General features: G+C 36.5%; 1 pseudogene; it reads right to left on the bottom strand.

The window, feature by feature from the left end:
* Positions 1 to 1,416: 1,416 nt before the first annotated feature.
* The window catches only part of LOC136404159 (putative nuclear envelope pore membrane protein POM 121B), a 58,570-nt pseudogene continuing 44,452 nt past the window's right edge, over positions 1,417 to 15,534 (bottom strand).

Here is a 15,534-nt window from a genome sequence, read left to right on the forward strand (position 1 = left end):
CGAGGTAAAGGTAAATGGGATTTGAGAGTAATTTAAAGATGTGGTAGAAAGTATGTTAGATAATTTATCCTGTGGTGTTTATGTCTTATTCAGTGTTCATATAATTCTTCATTATGAACTCCACAAGTTTTAGTTTATCTCCCAATTATAAATTCATTAAAGCCAGAGACTCGTTTTAACTTGACTAGTTTTGAACTGTTACATTCAGAATAATTAAATGAATTTTAGACACTAATATTTTCAAAGCTTCACCTTAGGAGATTCTGATTTTTTAAGTGGATCTTTCAAAGTGGGAAACTAATTGGAATGGGAAAAAATTATGACAGAATAGTTTAGAATTGATGGACACAGAGGAGCTAGAATCCTAAAGCAAGTGTATATGTAAAATGTCGGAAAGAGCTGTTTGAGTGGAAGAGATGTTACCTGGGTAGGCAAACCCTTTCTCAAATAGATAGGTTTGCAGAAATTTCCTGAAGCAATGAGTGAAATTATATTTTGATTTATGGTTTTATCTTGCTGGGCAGGAATTTCCTGGAACTAAATATTAAGTTATGTTGACACAAACTACCTCAGTTTTCAATCTTTCTTCAACTCTGTGAACAGAGGTGGTCTTGGTTTTTAACACTTGAATGGGATTTTATATTTTTTAATGAGAATTTTAATTACTGCACCAATATGGATTTTAACAATAGCTGCATTCTAATAACACTTTTTCTTAGTAATATATAATATTGGCTACATATTTCTTTATCGCATTATTACATTTAAACATTCATTACACTTTACAAGTTGCTTGACATATTGGTTCACCAGGAGCATGTAAGAGGACCCGTTTCTCCATATATCTCAAGGCTTTATGTTGTGTTTCTTTGATTGCAATCAGTTTTCATACTTCATATTTTAAATAAATATACCTTTTATAGTTCTTTCTCTGGAAATGTATTATTGTGAATATTTTAATATATTTCAGATTTTCTTTCTGTTAGGTTTGCTAAGCAGAATCACATGAGGCCAAGGAGGTAAAACAATGGACTTTATTAGTGCATCTGAGTGCAGATGAGCTGAGAAAAAAAGACATCAGCCTCCGATAGGAGGGAGTCTGGAGATTTATAGGGCTTAAAAGTTCCTGCTGTCATGTGCGTAGCTAAGGAACTAATAAATCTTGGTTCGCTCCTTAGAATTCAAGTGGGTCATTCTGCGGTTAGTTGGTTCCAGGAACACCATAAAGGTGTTTACAGCCTTTAGGTCTCTCAACCATGTTCGTTTCTCTTGGTTTAGACCAAGGGTCCCCAAACTACGGCCCCCAGAGACCATTTATGCGGCACCTGCTGCACTTCCGGAAGGGGCACCTCTTTCATTGGTGGTCAGTGAGAGGAGCACAGGATGAGCAAAGCACGGCGTCATTCATGTACAGACCTACTTCCGGTGATGCGAGATGCACGCATCAGGACTCTGGACGCGCGTCATATCACTTGTTACGGCTAGCAGTGACAAATATGGAACCGGACATTGACCATCTCATTAGCCAAAAGCAGGTCCATAGTTCCCATTGAAATACTGGTTAGTTTGTTGATTTAAATTTACTTGTTCTTTATTTTAAATATTGTATTTGTTCCCGTTTTGTTTTTTACTTTAAAATAAGATATGTGCAGTGTGCCTAGGGATTTGTTCATCGTTTTTTTTTATAGGTCGGCCCTGCAACAGTCTGAGGGATAGTGAACTGGCCCCCTCTGTAAAAAGTTTGGGGACCCCTGGTTTAGACTGTAGTTATTGTGATCTGCAAAGTCCTAACAAAAATGGGTGATATGAAGGCAAAATGGCGCTGCCTTTGTTCTACTTAACACTTTCATTGAAGTTTGTGTGTGTTTGCGTGTTTGTGTGTGTGCACATGTATTATTGTCACAGATATTTTAAGCTTTTCCTAGCAGATTGTTTTTCTATACTTATATAGTATTGAGTCATATAAATTTTACTTTAGATATAATTAAATTTGTCACTCTTTGGTTATTCATGATTTCTAGGGTTTTTTGCCTTTTCAAAAAATCCTTTCCTATCTTGATGTAATTTTTAATTTTTAATTTTCTTTCTCATGTTTTAAAATGTTGTTTAATATATGTATGTTTCTCATATTTTACTCTTTTTTAAGTCAAAGATGTAATTTTAATATTTATTTTAATAAATGCACCTAAAGCTATGTATTTTTCTTCAAATGCTGTTGACTTTTATCCCATGAATTTTGATATGATGTATTTTTATGTGTAATCCAATTTAAATATTTAAAACCTACATTTGTGAGTTTCTTTTTAACTTCTGATATACAGAAGAGAATGTATGCATTTAATATTCATAGATGTTATTGTTTTGTTAGTTTTGTTGATGTGATATTTCTGGGTTGGTCTTTTTCATTTATATATTATCTAATTCTAAATTTACTTGATATTATCTATTCACTCTCAACTTCTAGAGAAGAACTTTATCAAGGTCTATCTCCCAACTTAACCATATTGTTTTCTCTTACTGTTTATTTCAATTCTGTGCTGTTGGGGACCAAATAAATAATCAGGGTATTTTTGCAATCTGGACAGAGATACTGGGCTCAAACCCCACCTCATTTGCATGGTTAACAAAGAGCTACACCTGATTCTTATTTATCTCACCCATGTTCTCCAGAGGAGGCTGGAAACTAGTTTCTTATTAGTTTAAAGTAGATTTGGATGGTATGGTGGGGGGTTGTCTTTGAGTTGACTTGGAAACTTAATTGAATTCCTGATGGACCACATTTTTTTCTATGAATAAAAGTGGATGTGCTTCTGGGAGCAGGGAGGGGGGATGGGTTATAGCTATGGAACAGTAGAAACTGTTGGCCGTGGCATCCTCCAGAACCCATCTTTAAGTTCCTGTTTCTCATTTATTTTAATTCCATACCTTTTCCTGTTTGGGACTCTGGTATATATATATACTTGTTGTGGCTGGACCCCAACACTGTGTGGCCAGTGTTTTATCTTTTTTTTTTTTAAGGTGAAAGGAGGAGATATAGAGAGACAGACTTTTACATGCACTCTGACAGGGATCCACCCAGCATCACCTGTCTGGGATGATGATACTTGAGTACTGAGTTATTTTTAGCACCCAAGGTTGTTGCTCTGGGGCCAACCAAACTATGCTTAGTATCCAGGACCACGTTCGAATCAATCGAGCCATTGGCTGTAGGAGGGGAAGTGAGAGATAAAGGGGAACAGGAGGAAGAGAGAAGCAGATGGTCTCTTCTCCTGTGTGCCCAAGACGTTCATATACTGGACCAAGGCTCTATCCACTTAGCCACTGGCTAGGGCAAGTGTTGAATCTTAATCCTCCTTTAAACGCCAATTGTATGAATTTAGTATTTGTTTATGTTCTCCAAAATACATATGTTGAAAGCCTAACCTCAGTTGTGGTTGTATTTGAAGTCAGATGTTTAAGGAAGTGATTAAAATTCAATGAGGTCAAAAGAACTGGGCTTACCCTGCCAGGAGAGCTCAGTTGGTGAGAGTGTTGTCTGGAAGAGTAGAGGTTGCTGGTGCAATCCCTGGTCAGGGAACATACAGGAATAGATGAAATTCCCTCTTGCACACTCTCCCTCTGTTCTTTCCTCTTTCCCTAAAATTAAAAAAGAAAAAAAAAAGGAAAGAAAGAAAGAAAAAAGAATTGGGCTCTGAAATGATACCATTAGTGTCCTTATAAGAAGAGAAATTAAAGAACTAAGTTGCACTATTTGTATGCATGCACCAAAGGAAAGCTATGTAAGAACAAAGCTAAAAGGTGGCCCTCTATAAGTTGAAAGACAACTCTCACCAAAACCTGAATAAGCCAAACTTTGACCTAAAACTTCAGGCCTTTAGAACTCTGAGAAAATAAATTTCTGTTCTCTAAGCCACCAAGTTTATAGTACATATCAGGGAAACAAGATCAGATTTATACATGAATACATTATTTTTGTCAATAAGAGTTAAAGTTTTTCAATATATTTTACTAATTCATATGCTGAAAATTTAGTCATCAATCTTTTTTTATTTTTATTTTTCTGAAGTGAGAAGTGAGGAGACAGACAGACTTTCACATGTGGCCAACCAGGATCCACCCAGCATGCCTGCTAGGGGGTGATGTTTTGCCCATCTGGGGCATTGCTCCATTGCAACTGGAGCCATTCTTGTGCCTGAGGCAGAGGCCATGATGTCATCCTCAACACCAGGGGCAACTTTTGCTCCAGTGAAGCCTTGGCTGTGGAAGGAGAAGAGAGAGATAGAGAGAAAGAAGAGAGGGAAGGATGGAAGAGTAGATGGGCGCTTCTCCTGTGTGCCTTGGCCGGGAATCAAACCAAGGACTTCCACACACTGGGTTGATGCTCTATCACTGAGCCAGCCAGCCAGGGCTTGTCATCAATTTTTAGAGCAGTATAACTTGTTTTTTCTTGGCATAATTCTTTTAGTATTTATTTCTTCTACAAATGTTCTTGAAAGCTAATTTCTACAAGTTATTTGTTTCTTCCACATCCAAAACCACAGACCTATACCTATTTCACACTCATTTCTGAATGATTTTGCATCTGAGTTTGAAAATAACCTTCATCAATGTGGCTACCTTTCCTAATCAGACAAACTAAAATAGCTTTGTCTTTGTTGTTATTATATAATACATGTTGAAGAGCACTTCTCAATCTTTGTCTCTGAAATTATTTAAATATTTCCCTACCATTCTCTTGGAGTTTCTTTTAAATGTTTCTAGGTTTATGCTACAGTCATTCAAATATAAATCCCTTAATTTCATACTTCCTTTTTTTTTTTTTTTTTTTTTACAGAGACAGAGAGAGAGTCAGAGAGAGGGATAGACAGGGACAGACAGACAGGAACAGAGAGATGAGAAGCATCAATCATTAGTTTTTCGTTGTGCATTGCAACACCTTAGTTGTTCATTGATTGCTTTCTCATATGTGCCTTCACCGCAGGCCTTCAGCAGACCGAGTAACCCCTTGCTCGAGCCAGTGACCTTGGGCTCAAGCTGGTGAGCTTTTGCTCAAACCAGATGAGCCCGCACTCAAGCTGGTGACCTCAGGGTCTTGAACCTGGGTCTTCCGCATCCCAGTCCGATGCTCTATCCACTGCGCCACTGCCTGGTCAGGCCATACTTTCTCTTTTGTTCTCTGTGCAGTGTTATTACTTTTATAAGTGTTGTCTTATCATTTTTTCCTTCACTGTGTTCAACATAAAAATTATCTTATCAGATACATTGCATTTGTTTAGCTTCTCTTTAATAAAGAGGCTTTTTCATCATCTAATTATTTAATCTGTGTATGTATACAAATATTTTTGTCTCACATGCATATGTTTTTATTAATTTATTTTTTAAATCTTTTATAATCTAACGATTTTTTAATTAAGTCTTTTATATATTATTTTCCTTAATAACATTGGTCAGTTATTTTAAAAATTTATCTTTCTACATATACAAGGTTGGCAAAAAGAAATTTACTGTTGTGACCATGTGAAAGTTTATATATTATTTACTAATATTGCATTATTATATTATATTGACTGTAAAGCCACTTTTGCCAACCCCTATATATGAATAAGATCTAGCTTATTGTCTATATATAATATATATGTATTATAGATATATGTTACACACATACATATATAAAAATATATATATACCTATATAGTTTATTTTATAATTTTTATTTGCTTGCTTATTGCTTTCTATCCTTCTGTCATGGAAGAGCCCAATTCAGACCACGTTTTCATCAGTAACTCACAATATCCATTTGGCAACTATATTGTAATTTCAGAGACTGGTGGCTAAACCCAAGTTTACTTGGCTATCTCATTTTTCCTACCACTTTTTTTTTTTTTTGTATTTTTCTGAAGCTGGAAACGGGGAGAGACAGTCAGACAGACTCCCGCATGCCCACCAGGGGGCAACGCTCTGCTCACCAGGGGACGATGCTCTGCCCCTCTGGGACGTCACTCTGTTGCCACCAGAGCCACTCTAGCGCCTGGGGCGAGGCCAAGGAGCCATCCCCAGCGCCCGGGCCATCTTTGCTCCAATGGAGCCTCACTGCGGGAGGGGAAGAGAGAGACAGAGAGGAAGGAGAGGGTGAGGGGTGGAGAAGCAAATGGGCGCCTCTCCTGTGTGCCCTGGCCAGGAATTGAACCCGGGACTTCTACACGCCAGGCCGACGCTCTACCACTGAGCCAACCGGCCACCTACCACTTTTGTGTACAAGTACAACTTTATACACGCCATGTGTGACAGTCTCAGCAATTTTAGGCTATAATTTCACTCAGAGTGTAGTTCTCTTACTATTTGTCAGGTAATCTTGTTTTTTGAAATCTAACACCAAGCTATCATCGTTTACATCTGGTGTTAATGCTCCATGAGATCTGGCTATATATATATATATATATATATTTTTAAACAGGGACAGAGAGAGTCAGAGAGAGGGATAGATAGGGACAGACAGACAGGAATGGAGAGAGATAAGAAGCATCAATCATCAATTTCTCGTTGAGGCACTTTAGTTGTTCATTGATTGTTTTCTCATATGTGCCTTGACTGTGGGGCTACAACAGACCTAGTAACCCCTTGCTCAAGCCAGTGACCTTGGGTCCAAGCTGGTGAGCTTTGCTCAAACCAGATAAGCCCACGCTCAAGGGTCTTGAACCTGGGTCCTCTGCATCCTAGTCTAACGCTCTATCCACTGCACCATCGCCTGGTCAGGCGTGGCTTAATTTTTGACCAACAATTGTGTGTACTATTTCACACTAGAAACAAATTGGCCTTATTTTGTTTTGAGAGCAGCAATATCTTTTTTTTCCCCATCCACAAGTGTCCTTAGGTTTATTCATATTAGCCAACTGGCAATGGCTCTGCTGTTCATCAACAGAAAAATGGATAAACTCTGTGGTATAATCATACAACAGAACACCAGTCAGTATAAAAAGAAACAAACTATAGATATAGGCAACAATGTGCGTGAGTCTCAAAAATATCATGCTAATTGAAAGAAGTCAGACACTATAAAATTATTAATTTTTAAATTTAAATTTTTACTGATTTTAAAATTTTTATCAAATTTTAAATATCTGAAATTGCTATAGGTTTTCAGTATGTTTTATTTATGTATTTGTTTTATCAGATAAAGCATGAAGTCTATGTGAACCTTGATTAAGATGAATGCTCACTGACTTTCTTGTAGGACAAAGCCATGACATAAACGAAATAAATTCTACTTCTTTCCAGTTGTTCACAACCTTATTAACAAAGAAAATGTCAAACATAAGATATAATGTAGAAAAACGTGAGCAACATGACCAGGTGGTGGTGCAGTGGATAGAACATCAGACTGGGACACAGGGGATTCAGGTTCGAAACCCCAAGGTCACTGGCTTGGGCATGGGTTGCTGGCTTGAGCGTAGGATTATAGACATGACTCCATGGTAGCTGAAATGAGCCCAAGGTCACTGGCTTGAGCAAGAGGTCACTTACTCTGCTGTAGCACTCTGGTCAAAGCACATATGAGAAAGCAGTCAATGAACAGTTCAGGTTCTTCAAGGGAGAGTTGATGCTTCTCATCTCTCTCCCTTCCTGTCTGTCTGCCCCTATCTGTCCTTCTCTCTGTCTTTCTCTCTGTCATACGTGACCAAAAAGGAAAACAATATTATTGTCCACATTTATCTTTTGTAGTATTTCAATTCTGTAATAAAAAGGAAATGTTACTTATTTATGTAATAATTTATTTAACGACATAGACATGTCGTAGAAAGCAATACTAAAATCTATGAACTACATATTAAATTGAATCATTTTTTAAAAATATTTTTGTATTTTTCTGAAGCTGGAAATGGGGAGGCAGTCAGACAGACTCCCGCATGCACCCAATCGGGATCCACCAGGCATGCCCACCAGGGGCGATGCTCTGCCCATTTGGGCCGTTGCTCTGTTGCAACCAGAGCCACTCTAGCGCCTGAGGCATCCCCAGCACCCGCCCGGGCCATCTTTGCTCCAATGGAGCCTTGGCTGCAGGAGGGGAAGAAAGAGACAGAGAGGAAGGAGAGGAGGAGGGGTGGAGAAGCAGATGGGTGCTTCTCCTGTGTGCCCTGGCCGGGAATCGAACCCGGGACTTCCGCACGCCAGGTCGACACTCTACCACTGAGCCAACTGGCCAGATCTTAAATTGAATCATTTTTTTCATAATTAATAATCCCTGAAATGAATTTTAAGCCTAAATACATGAATAGCTCAAAATTTATGGTCATAATATTAAATCTTTATAATAAAATTTAGCAAATTTATAACAAGCTGATAAAATAATCTGCTAAATTATTGATTTATAAGTTATATTTCCAATCCATAATACCATGAATTACAATTTAAATAATATTTTTAATTTTAAACTATTTTCATTTATAGCTTAATTTTATTTTAGTATTTTTTTAATTGTCAAACATACAAAAAAACCCTTTAAAATACTTAATTTTTTAAGTGCTGAACATTTTGTGAAATTTGTATACTTTCAAACTCAAGCATATATTATTTCTAAGAGATTGTGCTTGAATTATTGTCTAAATTGCATTTTCTCCATAGCTGCTAAGTTTGCCCTTATAATCCATTGGTCCATATAAAACATCCAAATATATCTGGTTAAGCACTTCAATTAATAATAAATAGGAAGTTACTTAGTTTTCTACCTACCATGGTTAAATATGTGTAATTTTTTTGATATTGTTCAGCACTAAGAATACAACTGTGATTTTCACTGATATATTGTATACCTGAAATGAATTTATTTTGAACAACCATACACATATTGCCATATAAATAAATAATAAGTAAATATACAACCAAAAATTAAAGCTTTTTTAATATCACAGACAAGGGAGTAATAATGTTAACACATCATTATGAAAATATTATGTATATGCACATCAAATTTAAAAATATTTATGACTATTTTTAATTAACAATTCCTACAACATATTAGCTATAAATGATGTTATTAGCCTAACAATATATTGCTATGCAAAATTAAAGTAATATTTTAGAATGCAAGTGTGCAGTAAGCTATATATGTTTGTGAATTTAGGTTAACTTCATACAAAATTTGCCTCTCTTTTCTGTATATAAAAATTTATATATTTTTAATATTAATGTATATATTTTCTCTACTGCATGACACAGTGATTCAGTAAATATTTGTTGAAAGCATATTTGCATTATTCTCTGCTGTGAATTTTTTTATGAAGTTAATATATGTGTGAGTATTTTTGTTAATAATTAAGTTGAAAATATATAATATCTTTGTTTAATATATTGTTAATATCTGTCTCTACATTTATAATAAATCTTTCTCAGGAATAGCCCTGGCTTTGAAGTTTTAATTTTGAAAGATGTCACTCTGTCCAAAAACAGCTTTCAGGCTCCCACAAGGGGCAGACCTTGTTAAGAATAACTACACTCAGAAAAACTTAAAGTCATGTCTTAGAGTTCTCCCAGGACAGATGCAAATTACTTCTTAGGTATCTTTTTTACCAAATACAAACTTACTTAGTTACTTAGTTTTAGTAGCCCCATATCAGATTATCAGAGGAACAGAGATAATTAGTTAACCAAAGATCCACTGTGCATATAGAAATGAAAAAGTTAGGCTAACTTCCCACAGCTATTTTGCTTTTTTATAGATTTTGGTCTCCATATCCTTCCTTTATATAGGAAGGATATATATATAAAAAGAATAAGGTGTAGCCCTGGCCGGTTGGCTCAGCGGTAGAGCATCGGCCTGGCGTGCGGGGGACCCGGGTTCGATTCCCGGCCAGGGCACATAGGAGAAGCACCCATTTGCTTCTCCACCCCCACCCCCTCCTTCCTCTCTGTCTCTCTCTTCCCCTCCCGCAGCCAAGGCTCCATTGGAGCAAAGATGGCCCGGGTGCTGGGGATGGCTCCTTGGCCTCTGCCCCAGGCGCTAGAGTGGCTCTGGTCGAGGCAGAGCGACGCCCCTGAGGGGCAGAGCATCGCCCCTGGTGGGCGTGCCGGGTGGATCCCGGTCGGGCGCATGCGTGAGTCTGTCTGACTGTCTCTCCCCATTTCCAGCTTCAGAAAAAAAAAAATAATAATAAGGTGTAGTAAAGGGTTAAAGGGGTCAAATATATACTGATGAAAGATTTGTCTTTGAATGTCAGGCATACAATACAATATACAGATGTATATCATAGAATTATATATTTGAAACCTTTATAATTTTACTAACTTATTTCACTCCAATAAATTTAACTAAAAAATAAAAATTGAATTAAAAAACAAATTTTGTCTGCATTCATAAGTGTATATATAATTAAACAATTATATATAATATTTATGGAAATGAAGGCATAGAGTAGAGCTTCATTTGCTTTTTTTTTTTCACCAGCTTTATTGAATTATAATTAGTTACGCAAGATGAACAAATTCTGGAGCAAAAATTGTATATATTTAAGGAGTACAACTTACTTATTATCCACATACATTGTAAAACATTCACCACAGTCAAGCTAATTAGCATATCCTTCACTTCATATAGTTATAATTTCCTTTACTTTTTTTGTGATGATGGTGATACTTAAAATCTACTCTAGAAAATTTCAAGTACACAATACCATATTTTAGACTATGGCTACATTGTTGTATATCAGAACTCCAAAATTTGTTCACCTTGCATAACTAATAACTAAAATTTAGTAAACCTTGACCAACTTATCCCTATTTCCACCCCTGTTCTACCATTCTATTCTATTTCTATGAGTTTGACTATTTTAGATTCCATATTTAAGGAAAATTATGTAGTATTTGTTTTTTAGTGTCTGGCTTCTTTTATTTATTATAATGTTCTACAGGTGTATCCATATTGCAATATGTAATCCATATGTATCCATATGGCAATTTTTTTTTCTGGCTGTTGAAAATTCTATTGTGTGTGTGTGTGTGTGTGTGTGTGTGTATACACACACACACACACACACACAAATGGGTGGGCAAATTTAGGTTTATAGTTGTTTGTGTGGAAAATAATACAATAATTTATAAATAATAAAACTAGAATAAACTATTTGCTCACAACTCTAAACTTATTTTTGCCCATCTATGTATACCACATTTTATTTATCCATTCATCTGTTCTTACATATTTAGATTGTTTTCATACATTGGCTGTTGTAAATAATACTGAAACGAACATTGGTCTTGCAGCTGATGGCCTGGATTGTAGCTCCAAAGCCAGAAGTGGTTGCTGCACTGAAGGAAAAATAGCTGTGATGCTGCCAAAGGTGGCTGTGGTTGGCCCTGGAATTGCAGCTAGGTTTGAGGCTGTAGTTTCCAAAAGTGAAAAGAGCTGCCAAAGCTGGGAGCCAGTGCTATTTTGCTACCTTGTTGCTGCCCATCAATGGTCCCAAATGCAGGCTGTGGGTTGGCTCTTGGATATAAGGTAAGAGAAGCCTTGGAACTTGAACCAAAGAGAATGGTAAATGCTGAGTTGGTAGTGCTACTGACGTAAGGGTGAGCTAGTTGGTGGTAACCAGAGCTGAGGTTGTAAAGGTGTTGCAAAACCATTCAAGATAACGAGCGGTTGTGCTGCTGCTGGTTGGAAGTATAGCACTGGGTAGGGACTGGCCAAAGCTAGTAATTATTGTTGAAGTAAGCAGGGCAGGAGACTTGAGGTTTGCCAAATTGGAATATGAGCCCATGGCTGGGGTAAAGCTGGCACCAGAAGCAGGGAGATTTGCAAAGAAGAAAGGCTGGGTGGTGGAAGTGGTGACACTAGTGCTGGTCACATTGCTCACACTAAAGGGGAAGACAGACTTCACAGCCAAGTATGTGATGATGCTGGCTGTTGAGGTTATATTGGCCTGGCCAGTGAATGGGGGGGCATGATTGTGGATGGAGTAGTTGATTGATTGAAGGAGAAGGGAGTTGACAAGGGCACAGATGTAGGTGCTCCATGCTGCCAAAAAATAGGGTTTAAATGATGGGTGAGGTGCTGGTAGTTGTGGGGAGGGCAGAGTTGGAAGATTCTATGGCTGTGGCCTTAGAAAAGCTAGATGGCAATGGGTTCTCACTTCTGGGGACCATGAAAACGGACTTGAACATGAAAGATGCTGAAGACTCAGCAGGGGGCGCAGAGACAGACTGGTTAGCAGGTGGAGTGTTCAGCATTCCAAACAGAACAGTTGACCTGGGGGTGGGGGATGGGGAAGATAGGTCTTAAGATTTGGCATATGTCTCAGCCTAAGCCACTAGGGGTGACAGAGTGGTGTGACTGATATCATGGAAGAAGTAGGAGTCTACCCCAAAAAAGTGACTGTGAATCTTGAATCTGAGGAGGTACCTGAAATGAGTACTGACCAGGAAGAACTAAGAGGGCCCAGAAGGCCCAGAGTCTTTGGAGGCAAATGGGTCACAATTGTTGTCACTCCAGCAGATCCTAGGAAGGATAGTAGGCACAGAGAATACTGCATCTTCTTCACACTCTATGAGTGGGTCAGTACTTGGGGCCAAGAGGGAGGCCGGGGAGAAAGCAGTCCTAGAAGCAGGGAGGGCAAAACTTAAAGAAAGAATATTGTTAACTGGGTTCTTCACTTGCCCTGAGTTTGAGACAGCACCAGTCTTATCCTCTAAAACCATGTTAAATCATTGTAAGGAAGCTTTCTTTTCCAAGTCTAGGTTTCCAGTAGTGGTTGAACCAAGTTTGGCAGGTGAAGTCAAGGTAAGGTGGTCCCCTCTCCTGGATGCAGTAGATAAATCTTTCATTTATATGGCATCAAACTGCCATTTGTAAATGGGGTATTCTATGTGTTCTGAGTTTTTCAATTGGTTGTATGCACGACCATTTCTCCCTGGGACTCCCTGTTGGTTACTAATGGAGTTAAAGAAATATAAGCAAGAGAAAGTTCCTCTTCTCATTTTGTATTTACTTTTGCAGGCCTCTGGCATCTGGGAGTGAGATGAGGCTGAGCTGAAGAAAGGTGATGACCTGGGATCACATCACAATTACATCAGTGTAAACAATATCTACTGACTCAAAAGCAATGCCAGGTGTAAACAACTTTATAGATGATTTCAAATACAATTTCAAAAATCAGAGTCCTTTCTTACATAGAGCATTCTAAAAAAAAAAAAAAAAAAAAAAACGACAAAAGTAAGAAACGTGCTCCAAATTATTTATGAAACAAAACAACTAATATTTAAAACAGTGACTATATTATAAGAAAGAACAATCTTCTTATTGTAAAATGTATAACCTAATTTTTTTATTTGCAAAGTTACTCTTGCATGTATTATATATCATGCCCACAGGATCCAAAGACAATAGATGGACATCTTTAGGGGCTATCATTCTGTTTATTAATCTAGAATCTAGTGGAGGCTGCTTTGATAATTGCATTGTGTGAACATAGTATAGGGATTCTACATGGCTTTTTCTTTTTCTTTTTTTTTTTACTGTGGCCTTCAAGATCCTATATAATTTGACCTTCTTCTACGTCCCAGACCTCCTTTCAGGTATTTTTTCCCTCACACCCTATTCTTTCTAAACAATAAATACATGTGTTCTGCAGGGTCTTCTCTGCTCTTTTCTGTATTTCAAACATTTTCTCCATTTTATATAGTAAACATCCTCATTATTGTATAATGCTATTAATGTAAGTAGGATTATCTACCCATGATATATAAATTATCTGTTCTCCATTCACTATCATATTATCCCAGTGTTACCCCAATTTATTGCATTTACACATTTATTATTTTCTAAAATTAACTAGGAAAGTGAGAATTAATTTAGTGAATAACATTTATTTACAGGGAAAAAAAGCATCAACTACAATGTATACAATTCTTACTGGAATTGAATGAACAAGAAAGCTATTTGGTATTCTTATGAAAGATGGAATAGAAAAGGGCTACATGGAAAAATCAATCCATGTAAGAAAAAAAGTCCAATATAAAATGTGTCATACAGACAATCTATTGTAATAAATGTGTATTAAAATAGCAATGGCACTGGAGTTATGTTAGAAGAACCAGGCAAATATTAGTAAATCTGCTCTTAAAGATACAATTGAAATAGCAGGTCCCATATGGTGTTACCATACCCACAGAGAAGTGGAAACTTTCTACTGGCAATCCTTTTTTCAAATGCTTGTTTTTATCTTTTAACCAATGAATTAGACATTTAAGATCCTAATTTTACAGAATATGATTTACAACTTAAATATAGATAATTGCATGCTTTCAAATTCACCTCTTATATGCAAAAAAAAGTAGGTACATTGTAAGTAAAATGTTCTATACCCCTATGGCTAAGTGGAAATTTTTCTTGAGTCTGAGTCTTCCAGAAGTTCTTTGGTCCTCATACTGGGCCATTTAGAGCATTTGAATAACTTGTTAAAATTATATATATATAATTTTTATGCATGTATTTTAAGGAATATGTCATCCTAGTTCTATAAAAAAGAAAAACAAATGCTTGCCTTCTACCCTGAAAGCACAGAAACTTCTGGTAATATTCTCAATTTATTTTCCTTTGACAAATATTTTGTAGTGATAGGCTTGTGCCTAGCTTATGTTAATGTCTTTCTTGTCTTCCTTCCCTTATCCCTGTGTATTTTTAAAATTTTCCATTTTAACTTAAAATTTCATATACATATATCCATATATAGGTGAAGAAAGTATTCCAAACTATTTATGAAATAAAATCTAACTATGATATTTAAAACAGTGAACATATAAGAAAAGTTATAAATCAACCTAAATAATGTCTATTTATCGAAAATGTAAGCATCCCCAAATTTAAAAATGCATTTTCTGCTATATAACTCATAAGTTATATATATATATATATATATATATAATCTCCCAGACAAAATTTATTTTGGGTTGTCATTACTTTTAAGTGTCTAAAGGAGTTCTAAGACCATGTCTGAAAACAAATACTCTGCTGCATATGTCTTCCTTGTGAGTCTTACAAAATTTATAAGTTGTGTTTTATTCTCTCCATCAGTTTAGGTGTCAGGAATGATATATGTTGTAATTTGTAGAGTAGTAGACCAAACATTGATGAGCTGACAGGTGTTAGATATATGCTACCTTTTTAAAGATGCTGTATTGCATCTGATTAAATTCACATTTCTTGTTTAGCAAGGTATCTGTCTGTATGGACAAGAATGAAAAAAAAAATGTCTGTAATGAGAATGTTAAGTCTGTGTACCCTGAGGCTGTCACTGAAGAGCTGAAGTAAGACTGGTTTTAACAAGTAATTTATAAATATTTGAGCCTCTAATCAGCAGTGCCATAGTGACAAAGTTTAATGCTGGTATATGTAAATCTGAACATAGTATATATTATTTTTCATGCTTTCCATCAAAATCACTGACATATGACTGTGAGAATTCTCTATGAATAAAGCAGGATGTGGAAGGTACTCAAAGCAATTTTAACTTACTATGAATCAATGATCTTTCTGATGCCTTCAGCTGG

The sequence above is a fragment of the Saccopteryx leptura genome, chromosome 4, assembly GCF_036850995.1.
Source record: "Saccopteryx leptura isolate mSacLep1 chromosome 4, mSacLep1_pri_phased_curated, whole genome shotgun sequence".
NCBI classification, from domain to species: Eukaryota; Metazoa; Chordata; class Mammalia; order Chiroptera; family Emballonuridae; genus Saccopteryx; species Saccopteryx leptura.